We start from the raw sequence: 13,598 nt of genomic DNA on the forward strand, positions 1-13,598 counted from the left end.
TTAATGGGACTAACCTGGTCAACAAAAGAAACATAATAAATAAATAAATACATAACAGTATTCTATATTAAATGTTACTGTATGTTGCAGCCTTTAGCAGGGATGTTTGTTAAACATCACTGCTGTCCCTGCATGTGTTTGTATGACTCAGGGCTTCATACAGAATACCAGCCTGAGTAGCTTTATCTGCAGGTACAGGTGCGCCATACCTTTTGTGAAGGATTAGGTGCAAGCATTAAGCCCTGAAGGTGCACCAGTACTGTCAGTGCATCCCAGCTGGCCATTATGCTCTAGTTCATCCTGTCAAGGTGCAGCCACGGTGAAGCAGGGCACAAACACATCCTCCTTTTCATTATATTAATTACAATTGCCACAATTCTTGTTCCTAACAGGAAAGGATGCCCTATTCTGATCACTCCTGTAGAATTATCTTGTGTACTTCCAGGTACTCACTATCAGGATGAAGGCCTGAACTACCATTTGGGAAATGGCCTAGACAGTACTTGGGAATAGTCTGCAGCACCCCCTCCCCCAAGCAGTATCACAGACCCATCCAAGATAATCACCATTATCTTTTTGTGGGAAGCTGCATTCTAAATCAAGGGCCAGAGCACTGAGTGCTACTTTCACCAAACTGTGTCAATGGTGCTAATACATTGGGAGAAACATCTTCACTTCTACTGACTTTGGACATGATTATTAGTAAGGGATGAAGTCCCTTCCACAGGGATGTGTTATGGGAAAGGGAAATGCATTTTTGACATTTTTTCTCTGTGAGAAGCAATATTTGAGGGCTTTTCATCAATCTAGCACCCAACAACCCTTTCACACTTTACTGAAAATTATATGCCAATTCCACCCCTTCAGATGGGCCCCCACAGCTGTTCCCCAACACATCAGATATCATCAGAACGATGGGGATGGCGGTGCAGGCAAGCAAACACCTTTACTGACTTGCAGAGCTTGCAAATGTATTATATGTGGGTAAAAAAAGAATCCTTGTGAGTGGTTTAATTCCCACCCCCATATTAATTACTAACACCATGTCCCAGTAAATCCAACATGAAGTGGAAGTCAGTAAAAACTGGTTTGTCAGCTTACAATTTCATATTTTCATATCCCTTATCCCCCTAATGGTGTTGGGAGGGAATGATTCAATGTAAAAATTGCTAATTAAATGAATGTGTAGGCAGACATCATGCCTCCTTTGCTAATGCTTGTGGTAAGTTAATCAGAAATGAGTTTGTGAATCTTCATGAAAATATTAGTCATAAAGGGCAAAATGACATCCACTCTGAATAACAGTGTTGGTAATCAGATCATAACCCAGTCACAAGGACTACAAATGCTGGTTAAGCATATGATTTCAAATGCATTCACAAATTTTAATCCCCGTGACTGGTACTGACATTGCATTCTTTTAATGGACGATCCTTATCACAGTATATATAGTGGTCATTAAAAACTTCCCAAAAACATTTTGCCAGGAAAAATACACAAAAGTCCTGTTGTCTTTCTCAAGCTGCCATGACATTTCCAAAGAAAGGAAAATCTTCTACTATATACTGGGTCCTCAAAAACATCTTGGCCAATAGCATTCAGCCCCATGGTGCAAAGGGATGAAGCCCTGACTGTGAATCAGACAGCAAATGGTTGACTATAGACACGGGCACTGGAGGAGTGTCAGGCTATGAGGATGAGAGTGAGTGGCCAATGGTGGTTTGTCCATCCTTAGGGGAAGGAAGCAACTGGTTTGTTATTTACGTCCTAGAGGAAGCACTGAGAATTGCACCCAAGGGGTATGAGTCTGCAGAGGACACACTGTCCTGACACTAGTGTGCCACATACTTTGGGAAATCATGTGGCTGCAAGAATGCCTACCAAAGTATGCAGCAATTGTGGTGCTCATGGGAGCTGTAGTGCAGGTTACGGCTCCATGTGCTGAGTGGAAAACTGCAAGGCAGGAATACCAGCCCACACTCTAAAAGCTCACGTTTACCTCTGTGGGAAACAAATGGACTAATAAAACTCACTGGTCAGGGAACAAATGAGCTTTAGGGCTCTCAGCCTGACTGGAGCTGCCTGGCTTCAGCCCCCAGAAGAAGAACAACAGTTAATATGGTGCAGGAGAGCCAGTGAGTTAGATCCTATGGACTGCTGATAAATTCTTTCCCTCAAAAGTGTCTAAGGATTACCAGCACCATGTCACACTATCTGGATACCCTGTGCCAAAATTTCCTGCATCCATCCTACATTCCCCTTCTCCATCCAATAAACTGAACAGTGCTGCAAAGAATCAACATCAGCATCATCTTTACTTCTTTAGTCAAAAGCGTATGTTTACAGGTACTGATCAGGATATGGCAAGCTTGTCAAGACATTTATTAATTTTCTTCAAGGGCCCTTCATACGTTATGAAACTTCAAAACATTCAAGTCTGTAACATGTCATTTAATATTTTTTTTCCAAAATCCCCTAGTCAGGTGCTTCAATTTAATGTGAAAATAGTACTTAAATATATGTGTCAGCTTTGTGTGTTGAATATGAGGTGCATACACATATGCACACAATGAAACCAAAAGGAAACACTGATGGTCTAATTCAATTTGTCCAAATGTTGTAATTGCAGGCCTTGGCCTACAAGCTGCTTCCTCCAAAAACACAGTTTCACAATTACGCCATGTCTTTTTTTTTTTTTTTTTGTTCTGTGCTACCTAATTTGTGAGCTCATTTCATTTATACATATCCACGCAATCCTTTTTCATCAGTTTTTTTTTTTTTTGTTCGGTGCTACCTAATTTGTGAGCTCATTTCATTTATACATATCCACCCAATCCTTTTTCATCAGTTTTTTTTTTGTTCTGTGCTACCTAATTTGTGAGCTCATTTCATTTATACATATCCACCCAATCCTTTTTCATCAGTTTTTTCCACTCCCCTTAATGATTTTCAGGATCCAAACAATGTCCTCCCTATCATTCTACTGGTAAAGAACAGTCTCAGCATCTCTAACCTTTTCCAGTACTACTTTCTTATCCAAGTAGCCTTCCTCTGTACTTTAACACCATTTGCTTCATTTGTACACACTATATCCAGAACAGGGCTACATATTCCAAATAAGGCCTCACTGATGAACTGCAGAGCAAGAAGACTGCTTCCTTATTCCTGGAAATATAGCCTCATTTCCTGGCTGCAGCTTTTTTGCTCCATTTCTGTAGTTCACTACTCACTTACTAGTACAGCCACTTTTTTTCCCCGTTTTGCTATAATTGAATTTGCAATTCCCAGTGCATATGCCATACCAAAGTTATTGTTTCCCTCAGTGCAGTAAAGTACAGTTGTGTACACTTACCATAAATGTAGATGTTCGAGTGTATTCACTGTTGCAGTCATCACATTTGGGTTATCTGCCTGCAGGTAGCCCTCAGCCGGCCTGAATACCAGAGTCTTCAGATTTCTGCATCGGATGCTGTCGCTTCTTCCATTACATCAGGTCGTCAGGGGTATAAAACATGCAGCAGATGGCATTACATCAGTTTTTCTTGCCCCAGATGTCAGGTGCCCCTACAATAGGAAGCAATTATATGGTATGGATCACCCCCAGCAAAAAGCAAATACACATGATATAATGTATGCCAAACAAGAAGGAAAGGTAAAAGTCAAGAGAAGTCAGGGGGCTGGAGGGAGGGCAACCAGGACTGCAACTGTGAATACACTCGAACATCTATATTTATAGTAAGTGTACACAACTGTACTATGTTCTTCATGTTTCAGTGTTGCAGTCATCACATTTGGGTTTATTTCCAAAGCTAAGGAAGGGTGGAGGTAGTTAAAGAGCATTAGGGCTAGCAATCAGGCCCTGTAAGACTGCTGTGGCAAATCCAGCTCTGGAATTAGAAAAGATAGGCAGGTAGTAATGCTTGGTAAAAGTATATACAGAGCTCCAGGTAGCAGTTTCCAGGATGTCCCTGGTAGGGACTCCTCTGTGAAATGCAGTAGAGGCAGATGCAACCCTGGTGGAATGTGATCTTATCCCCTGTGGGGGTAGTTTTTCCATGGTGCTTGTAGAAGAAATGGATGCAATGGGCTATCCTTTTGGAAATGGTTTGCTTTGAAATGACCTTCCCCTCTGCCCCTGCAGCAAAGCTAACTAGCAGCTGGTCAGATTTTCTGAGAGGCTTAGTCCTGTCCGAATAGAATCTAAGCGGTATGTGCACGTCCAGAGAATGCAGTATCCTTTCCCCTTTATTTTGAGGATTACAGAAAAAAGGAGGCAAATGAATGGACTGGTTTACAGCCACACTAGACACCACCTTGGGCACAAAGGATGGATTAGTCCTGAGGGAAACCCTGTCCACATGGAAGATAATGAAGGGTTCCACTGCCATGAGGGCCTGCAGTTCAGTCACTTCTTGCTGAAGTGATGGCCAGAAGTAAAGCTGTTTTCCAAGAAAGGAATTTCAACTCTGTTGTAGCAGCTCGTTCAAAGGGGGGAAGAGTGAGTTTTTCCAATACAAAGTTAAGGTTACAGGCCGGAGTGGGAGCTCTCCTGGGGGGTCTTAAATTTTTGGCCCCTCTAAGGAATTGTTTTAGCAGGGGATGAGAGAAGAGGGGTGGGTCAGTATTATAATGTGCTGAGATGGCAGAGGCATGAATCTTAACTGAACAGAAAGATAGGCCCTTGTGGAGCATTTCTGTCAAATAATCTAGAATATGAGGTAAGCTGGGCATCATTGTGCCCATCCCCTGAGCATGGCTCCAGGAACAGTATATTTTCCACTTTTCTGAATAAGATCTTCTAGTACTAGGCCTCCTTGCCTCAAGAATGACATCCAGCACCTGCTTACTGAGGGTTTGCTAGAGGTGAGCTCTGGGAATTAGCCAGGCTGCAAGGCTCAGGGTTTGAAGCTGAGGGTGCAGAATCTGGCCCACCTGCTGGGGCAGCAGGGAAGGGGTCTGAGACAGGTGCCATGGTTGTAGCACTGTCAAACTGTGCAAAATGGGGTACCAGTGCTGGCATGGCCAGTCTGGTGCAATCAGTATTGTCCTTAGTTTGTCTTGTTTGACCTTTAGTAGAACCTTCGAGAGGAGAGGCAGAGGGGGAAAGGCATAAACTGAGAGGCTTTCCCAGGTAAAGGACAGGGCATCCACTTTCCAAGCATGAGTGCGGGGAGTTCTGGTGCAGAATTTGCTCAATTGGTGTTTCTAAGGGTAGGCAAACAGATCTACCTCTGGGGTCCCCCATTTGTTCCTCAAGAGCTTGGATATTTTTGGTTCCAGTTTCCATTCATGTGGGTCCATGAGATTTCTGCTTAAGTCGTCTGCCAGTGAATTTAGTTTGACTGTCAGGAATTGAGCTTGTCGGTTCACTTGATACCTCAAGGCTGTGTTCCACAGAGCCATGGCTAGTCTGCAGAGTGGGTAGGAATGGGTTCTCCCCTGCTTGTTTATGTACCACATAACTGTGGTGTTGTCTGTCTTTACCAATAGTTGTACTGGAATAATAAGGTCTTTGAAGGCTGTCATAGAGCATTCTGGACAGCTAACATTTCTTTTTGATTGATATGCAGGTGCATCTGTTCTGGGTTTCATTTGCTCTGAATGCACTGCCATGTGAACCCCCCATGCATAGTTTGATGCGTCTTTTGTTAGGGTTTGGGCGGCAGGGGGTGGAGTGAAAGGGAATCCCTTGTTGTGGTAGCAGGCCTCTGCCCACCAAAGGAACTCTACCCTTATACAAGGAATGATAGGAATCATTGTTTCCAGGTCCTGAGAATGTTGACACCATAAACTTTTTAGATACCACTGAAGTTTCCTCATATGCAGTCTTGCATATGGAATTAACGGAATGCAAGAGGCCATGAACCTCCAGGGCTTGCAGGATTTTCCTTGCAGATAGCTGGGTTTTTGTGGCCAATAGTTTGAAGTAGGTTGTCAAATAAACTTGTTTCTCTGGAGTGAGGAATGCCATCTGGGAAGTTGTGTTCAAGCTTGCTCCCAGGAATACAACCTGTTGGTAGGGTAATAGGTGTGATTTCTTCTCATTGATGGTGTACCCCAGTGAGGTTAGAAGTCTCTTTACAAATGCCAGGCATTGTAATAGCAAGTCCTGACTCTGCCTGAATCAGGCAATTGTCCAGGTATGGGTAAATCTGAATATTTATCTGCCTGCAAAATGCAATGGCTGGAGCTAGGCACTTTGTGAATACCCTGGGCACAGTAGATAAGCCAAAGGGAAGTGCAGAGAACTGATAGTGCATGGAGCCTGCCCTGAAACTTGGGTATTTTTTGCAGGATTCCCTTATTGGGATGTGCAGGTAAGCTTCTTTTAAGTCTAGGGTTGCCAGCCAGGCACTGCTTAGAGCCTGAGTCTTGGCAGTCTGCTGCTCTTGGATTTGGGCTGAGAAGGCCTGGATGGGACTGGAAAGGACCAGTTCTTTGAAGGCCAATGCCTACTGAATCTAGGTGGCTGTACTTGTAAGAAATTTTTAACAGTTTGCATAGATTTAGCTTTTTCCTCCATCCTTTTGATGACGACTTCTGCTTTGTTGCCAAAAAGGCGCTCTTGGTTTAAGGGTGCATCCAGTAATTTAGCTTTAACATGATCTGGCAAGTTTTGTTCCTTAAGCCAAGCATGCCTTCTAAGTACAGACCCAGTGACAGCAGCCCTACAAGATGCTTCTAAAGCATCAAAACCACATTGCAAAGTATGTTTACCAACTTGGTCAGCAGAATGCATTAACTCTTGTAAATCTTTGTGTTCATCACAGTCAGGAATCAACATTTCCTGTTTACGTAGTCCCATAATATGCTGCTGATACTTTAACATATGAAACTGGCAATTTAAAGCCCTAGTGGCCAATGTAGCAGAAGTGTATACCTCCTTACCCCATCTGTCTAAAGCTCTAGAGTCCCTATCAGAAGGGGTAGGATTTTTGGCAGTAGTGGCCTTAATGCCTTTTGGTCCTTGGGAAATGGTCTCTGGATCCGCAGTAGGATTCTTGAAGAGGAATTTGTCAGAGTCAGGTACTCTATAGTACCTTTCTGGTTTCCTGGGAGCTGAAGGCAGAGCGTCTGGGGTAAAGCTGGATTCCAAGAAAACATCATCTACAATCTCTAGAACCGGAGGGATATCTAGAGGTCTGTGTTGAGGCAGGTTTAAAAATTCCCTAAGTCTCTTTTTGGACTGAGAATAGTCCTGGCTTTCCCAGCGGAAATGCTCCTTAAGGGTACGCAAGGTTTCACCAAAAGAAAAATCTTCTGGAGGGGAAGCAGAGGGAATGGAATCCTCTGCTTCAGAACCCTCATAAGTAGATAAATCTTGGTAGTCAGAAGGAACAGAGATATCAGATTCCTGATCAGAAGAGTCAGAGAGAAAGTCAGTTCTAGGTCTCTTAAAGGGAGAAAGCTGGCTTCCCCTAATTAATGTAATAAGGTCTTCAGCCATTCTAATCATTTGTTTTTAAGGCACATGGGCCTGAGAATGCGCTTTGGTCATCGGTTTTGTAGGTGTAGTGCGAGTTTTAGGCCTGAGGAATTCGGTATTCTTAACTTGAAACAAAGTTGTCGGTTTAATATGAAAATCGGTAGGCCTGAATACACCCTCAGAAGCCGGTGCCTGCACAGCGGCTCCGGACCCATCCAAGGTAGAGACACCCACAAGTTCCATAGTCGAAGAAGCATCTCGCGGCATACCGGACTCCGAATGGGTCTCAGTAGACGTCTGTGAATCTGTAGTAGCGGGTATCAGGGGCTGCAAGAGTACCGGCGGACTGGCGACTAGCTTAAAGGAAGCATCGTCGGGCAGTTTTGGACCTATGCGGTCTCTGTCTTTATCCTTACTTTTTTTGGAAGATCGGTAGTCGGATGGCTTAACGAAGCCATTTTGGAGTACGGAGATCGAGAAAGAAAGAATTTAGCTACAAAAATAGCCCGACGACGAATAGTTTGGGCGTTGAACAAGGCACAAAACTGACAGCCAGGGACGTTGTGGTCTGGGTCTAAACAGGTGACGCAGTAAGAATGAAAATCTCTACGAGGTATTTGCTTTCCACAGGCAAGACAATTGTTAATTTTTTCTGACATAAGTTAGAGCAAGAAAAAAGGATCCACAACAGGGTACTTATCTTTTTGAAGACTTCAGGTCTGAAACTTGAAAACGAAAATTTCAGGAGTCGGCCGACCAGCACTTGTGAAATGCTTCTGCTTCTGGCACCGCATGGCAAGAAAGACTGATATAATGGCGTCGACTGCATGTTTTATACCGCTGACGTCATGGAAGAAGCGGCAGCATCCGACACAGAAATCCGAAGACTCTGGTATTCAGAACGGCTGAGGGCTACCTGCAGGCCAATAACCCAAATGTGATGACTGCAACAGTGAAACACGAAGAACATCTTTTATTTCTCAGAAATAAACCTAGCAGTTATCTGCCAGTCCATGCTGATAAATTTCTCAATTGGTTAAGACCATCCTCTTAGTCTCCTATTGTTTCAACAGATTTTCATGTCATCCTGAAAGATGTTGACCCCATTTTCTTTACCACTTGTGATATCTGAAATAAGCACATTGAAAGTTTGAGAAGTGACCCATGAGGGACACCACTGCTAATCTCCCATTCTCTTTACAATATTCTGCCACACTCTATGTGCCCTATCATGTTTAGCAATTTTACCTCCTACCTCTGCATCCTTCAGTTTGCTTACTAGCTTTCTGTGTGGAGCAAAACCAACGGCACTGCAGATACCAAAGTATACACCAATGACTGACCCCATTTATTTGTGTTGTAGCTCAATCACAGAAATAGATTAGCTTTAAATGGCAGCATGTTCCTGGTGTAAGCCCATGCTGATGTCAAGGAGGCTGGTCTTCCAAAAACACTGACCAGTCAGTCATTCCCAATGTATTTTTTCCATGATCTTTCTTATTCATGAGGTCACAGTCAACAGCGGATACTTTCTTGTGCTGCTGCTGGTGTCCCCTTTGTGTAATGGAAGCACTGTTGTGCACTTAACAGTACTCATGAATCTCATCACTGACCAAGGATCTTTGAGCAGCCCCATTACACGTTCTGTCAGTATTCAACACAGATTAAGGATCCGAAGAACCACCATATAGTGCACAAATGCAATCGTTCCTACTCTACTCTGTCCTGTTCCCTCATTTATTCATTCATTCCAAGACTGCATCAACTCTTTTCCTTTCTTTTCCCTTCTCCATACACAAAATCTGCTCCACGTCTGCATACTGAAGTCAAAGGCAAACAAATCAGAATTACTAGCCCTATGCCTTCTTCAAAGAACTCCCTACTTCCCTTCACTAATTTGCAGACTTACGTTTTTGCCTTCCTTCATTCCCATATGTACCTACAATTCCTCATTTTTTCCTTTTGTAAGATCCCTTTTTATCCTTGCACTGACCTTCTGACCTCCTTGGGTTCCTTCCTTCTTTGCGCTTTCTTATTGTTTCAGTCTACAACTCCTAACTCTTTACATTTCTTATATATCATATCCCTTTCTTTAAAACAAATTGGACCGAAATACTGACATGACACAATATCTTAACAATTAGTCTGATAAACATCTTCCATCTCTCAACTGTAACAACATAATATCTATTTTATCCATCTAGTAATTTAAGAAATATGTTTTCGTCAATTGTCATATATATCTTTTGTAACCAGATTTTTCACCAGTTCTCTATACAATGACTACCCAATTTCAGCTGTCAGCTGCCAGACTATAACTTCTGTCCATCAAAAGAATTTAGACTGCAGAGTACAAAGTACACAAAAAGTCTTGAAATGACAAAACTGCATTCCTTACAAACTCCTTAGTACTCCCTGATGTTTAAAAATGTTATTAAGATGTTCCAATACAGAATAATCTAAAGGCAAGACAGACGTATTTCACTGGAAAATACACCACTCTTGGCCTTCATATGGCTTGTTAATGTGAGAGCAATCCATAGCATCTCTTGCATACTCACAATGCTGCCAAGGAACAGAACAAGGCCACTCCCTTCCTGCCTCAGAACTAATGCTGTCATCTCACAAACATGGTGCACAGTGGCCATCATTTTCTCCTCTTTTAATACATTCTCAGTATGCTGTTTGTTCCTCAACCTATTGTGCAAGCTACTACTTTCTGGTGTTAGCATAGTCAACAAACAGAAATTACCAATCATTTCATCCTCAATTAATAAATCAAGGCTACCTCATTGTGAGCTGATAGATGGCCATAACAGGGGAAGATGGAAGTAAAGAACACAGACACATTCCTGATAGAATCGCTTGGATTTTATACCTTAGGAAGGAGATAGGATTTGCCAGGGCCAAGTACTCACATTTGAACACATACAGGCAAGCATTTATGCTAATAAGTACCTCCAGCTTCCAGCAAAGTGCCTTACAGGCTACAGCAGTACCCCAATCCCAAAGGTAGTCCTCTTCAAAGACAGGACAGCCCTGTTCAGTTTGTTTGGCAACAGACAAATACTAAATCAGGGTCTGGCACCACAAAGACAAGTCTAAGCACGGTTCTTATTCCTCTGCGGATACCTGCTTTTCCTTGCATAGGGATCAATCCTATTGTTTCTGTTACTGTGAAATGATAGCATTGTTACCATCTTTCTTCCCTACCGAGAACCACATAATCTGCATTTTAAACTTAGTTTTTCAAAATTATGTAATGTATATATATATATATATATATATATATATATATATATATATATATATACACTGTTCTTCTTTATGTAAACATTTGCACTATTACTGTGGTATTTCTTAGGGAGAACACTTTACACCACGTCTCTTCTCTTCTGTAGGATTGTTAACTTGTCATTAATAAAGTAGGTACATGCCCGTCTTTTTCTCAAGACTGTAAACATGAACAGAGATCTACATATGTAATGATGCTGTCTGCCATTGTACAAGTTGTCTGAGCTTGTGTACTGGGTTACTTCCTCGTCTTGTTACTCTCTATAACTTTTGCCATTATTTCTGTGTGCAAAACATTACTCTGTCATTGCCTTTTATCTTAGTTTTTTTCCTTAACACGCGTCTGTACATTTATGTTTTTCTTCTCCAATAACACAGTGACCATTATAATACCATCATTTTTACCTGGTTGATATGGAAGTTATTCTTGTTGGCTCCCCTCCGTAAAATGTCACTGCTCAAAGCTACCTACCGCCATTACACTGCACAATGAATATAACCCAGTGGGCTGACAATCGTCATACTTTTGTCATAATTAAGGTCTAGCCATTTTTGCCCGTGAGTATACACTGGTAGTCTGCAAACATTGAATTATTTTGCTGACATGTATCACTACGTCTCCGCAGCCATCAAGACAACTTTCAAGAAGGATTCTCAAAGGTAAGCTTTTACTGATCCAATATCTGAATGTCTGTACAGTGAAATGCTGTGTGTTCAAATAGAACTACAAGAATTTCCAACTAAGCTGTTCAATTGCTGCAGCAAAACATATGCGTTGTGACGTTACTGCGGCAAACTATTTCAACAGGGCCAAGTAGGCACACTATAATATTATTTGCTAGCTGTTATGATGAACAATGATCTTGCATGTACTGGCATCCATATCATTCGGGTAAGGAACTTTATACCATATGCATAATTATACTATGTTCGAAAGATGTTGCCACCTAAAAGATTATCAAATGCAAATTACCATTTTGAACAAGAACTTTACCTTATGATAAAATTTATTTCACCCGCTAAAACTTGTTTGGGAGTCTGCATTTTTGTATGTGTCACATTTTAACTGAACTATTTAGCAAAAAATGTTTAAAAATCGCAAAGTAAGTACAATTTTAAATTTCGCTATTCAGTATTGTTGAGCAAAAATCAGAGTTTCTTGGCTCTGTAAAAAATATTATATTTTATCATTTTTTAAGATAAACAAATAGTCAAATTTTGCATTGTTTATATTAAACATGCTCTACATATAAAATTCCATTTAGGATATTCTAAATTTCAAAATAACATCCAGTTTCCTATATTGATTTACCAGTAGCCACCTGATAAAAGTGTTTTCAAAAGAAAATCACTTTCATACAGATGTGTGAATTCATGGTGGTGGATTTACAAGTTAGAAAATGAAACATTTATCTATTAAGCATCAGAAAAATAGCTTAAGAGAGAGCATCAACTTATTTGTGTGTTCATCAATCACATGCATACATTTTCATTACAAAAAATTAAAATGTGTCATTCACCTTCATGTTAAAACTAACTCTGGGTCTCGTGGAACTCCCAGTCAAAACAGTTGAAACTTTAGTTGATTAAAAGTTGACTGAAGAAAATTTACAAAGTTCCTCTTGTGTTATTTAAGTGACTGAAAGTGCTATAATCAAAATGCTATATTTTTTTTCTATTTAATTTGCTTATTTTGTGCTATAGTCCTTAGTATTTTTTTTTATAAATAATACTGCTCACAAATGTGAACATGCATTGTTTGTTTTGCATTTCTATTTGCATATTTTGTTACGCAAAACTCACATCAATGACATTATTACTAAACAATATAGTTATAGTACACTGCTTCCTTATATCAAATCAATACACATTATATATACACTAGCAATTATGTGTCATAACATCACTTCCTCTGAAATAACTGTACACACAACATAACAATATATTAAACCCAATTAAAAGGGATTAATGGTTCTTACATCCATTTCTAAAATAAAAAAAATAACCTTTACTTCCAAAAAATGTTTTTAGAAACTCCTCTGTTTTTTTTTTACTCACTTCTTATGCATCTATTGACCCAGAGCTTCTTAAACTAGGTGAATATTCTCACATCCAAGTTCATATTCCATATGCCAGTCCAGTCCAAGCAGTCCAATCATTCATTTCCCAATGGCTGGTGTCCAAATGTCATACTAAAACCACTCACAAACCTTATCATTATTACACAAATAACATCAAAATAAAAGGAAACCAAAGGCAGGTTTGAAAAACAGAACATCAATGCAGTACATGAAGCAATGCTAGCTTTTTTTTTTTAATTTCATAAAGGAAATTAAATTAGCTATTTTTGCACAGACTTAATTATATAAATACACTTATTCTCAAGAGATTTAATGCCGGCTAGAAAAAACTATGGAAGAGTGGCAGGAAGCTGCTGAAAACATCAATAAGAGTTAATTTTTGTAACCAGTCGAAGCATAGACTTATGCATTTTTTGATATATAGGCCAATTGAATTCAACAGCCCACCATCCAGTCACCCATCCACATCAGGCATCATAGGCATCATACTTTAAAACTTATTAAATCCATAGTTTATATCAAAAGTAAAAATAATAAATCAGTTTATGCAGTTCACAGTTTATCTTTTAAGTCTTAATCTTGTATGCACAATTTCATTAACTTAGAAGCAAACAGTATGCATTAAACAGCTTTTTCTATGTGGCTGTCAGCCATGTAACCATCTCCATGTCAAATACTGACCATGTGGCGTAAAATTTATTTCTCTCAGCATCGTGCATTTTCAGTACACATTTAACATTAGTTTAAAAGTTCCCATGTACATTCAAAGTCTTCTCTCCATGTGCTGCATTATATGC

At 40.4% G+C, this 13,598-nt stretch overlaps 1 protein-coding gene across 2 annotated transcripts in view; it reads right to left on the reverse strand.

Annotated features, from left to right (window-relative positions):
- Positions 1–13,598, reverse strand: part of ARHGEF17 (Rho guanine nucleotide exchange factor 17) — a 2,179,236-nt gene that overhangs the window by 1,316,259 nt on the left and 849,379 nt on the right. The gene's annotated exons all lie outside the window — the stretch shown is intronic.

This window comes from Protopterus annectens, chromosome 5.part0, assembly GCF_019279795.1.
Source record: "Protopterus annectens isolate FY-2018-M chromosome 5.part0, PAN1.0, whole genome shotgun sequence".
Classification (NCBI taxonomy): Eukaryota; Metazoa; Chordata; order Ceratodontiformes; family Protopteridae; genus Protopterus; species Protopterus annectens.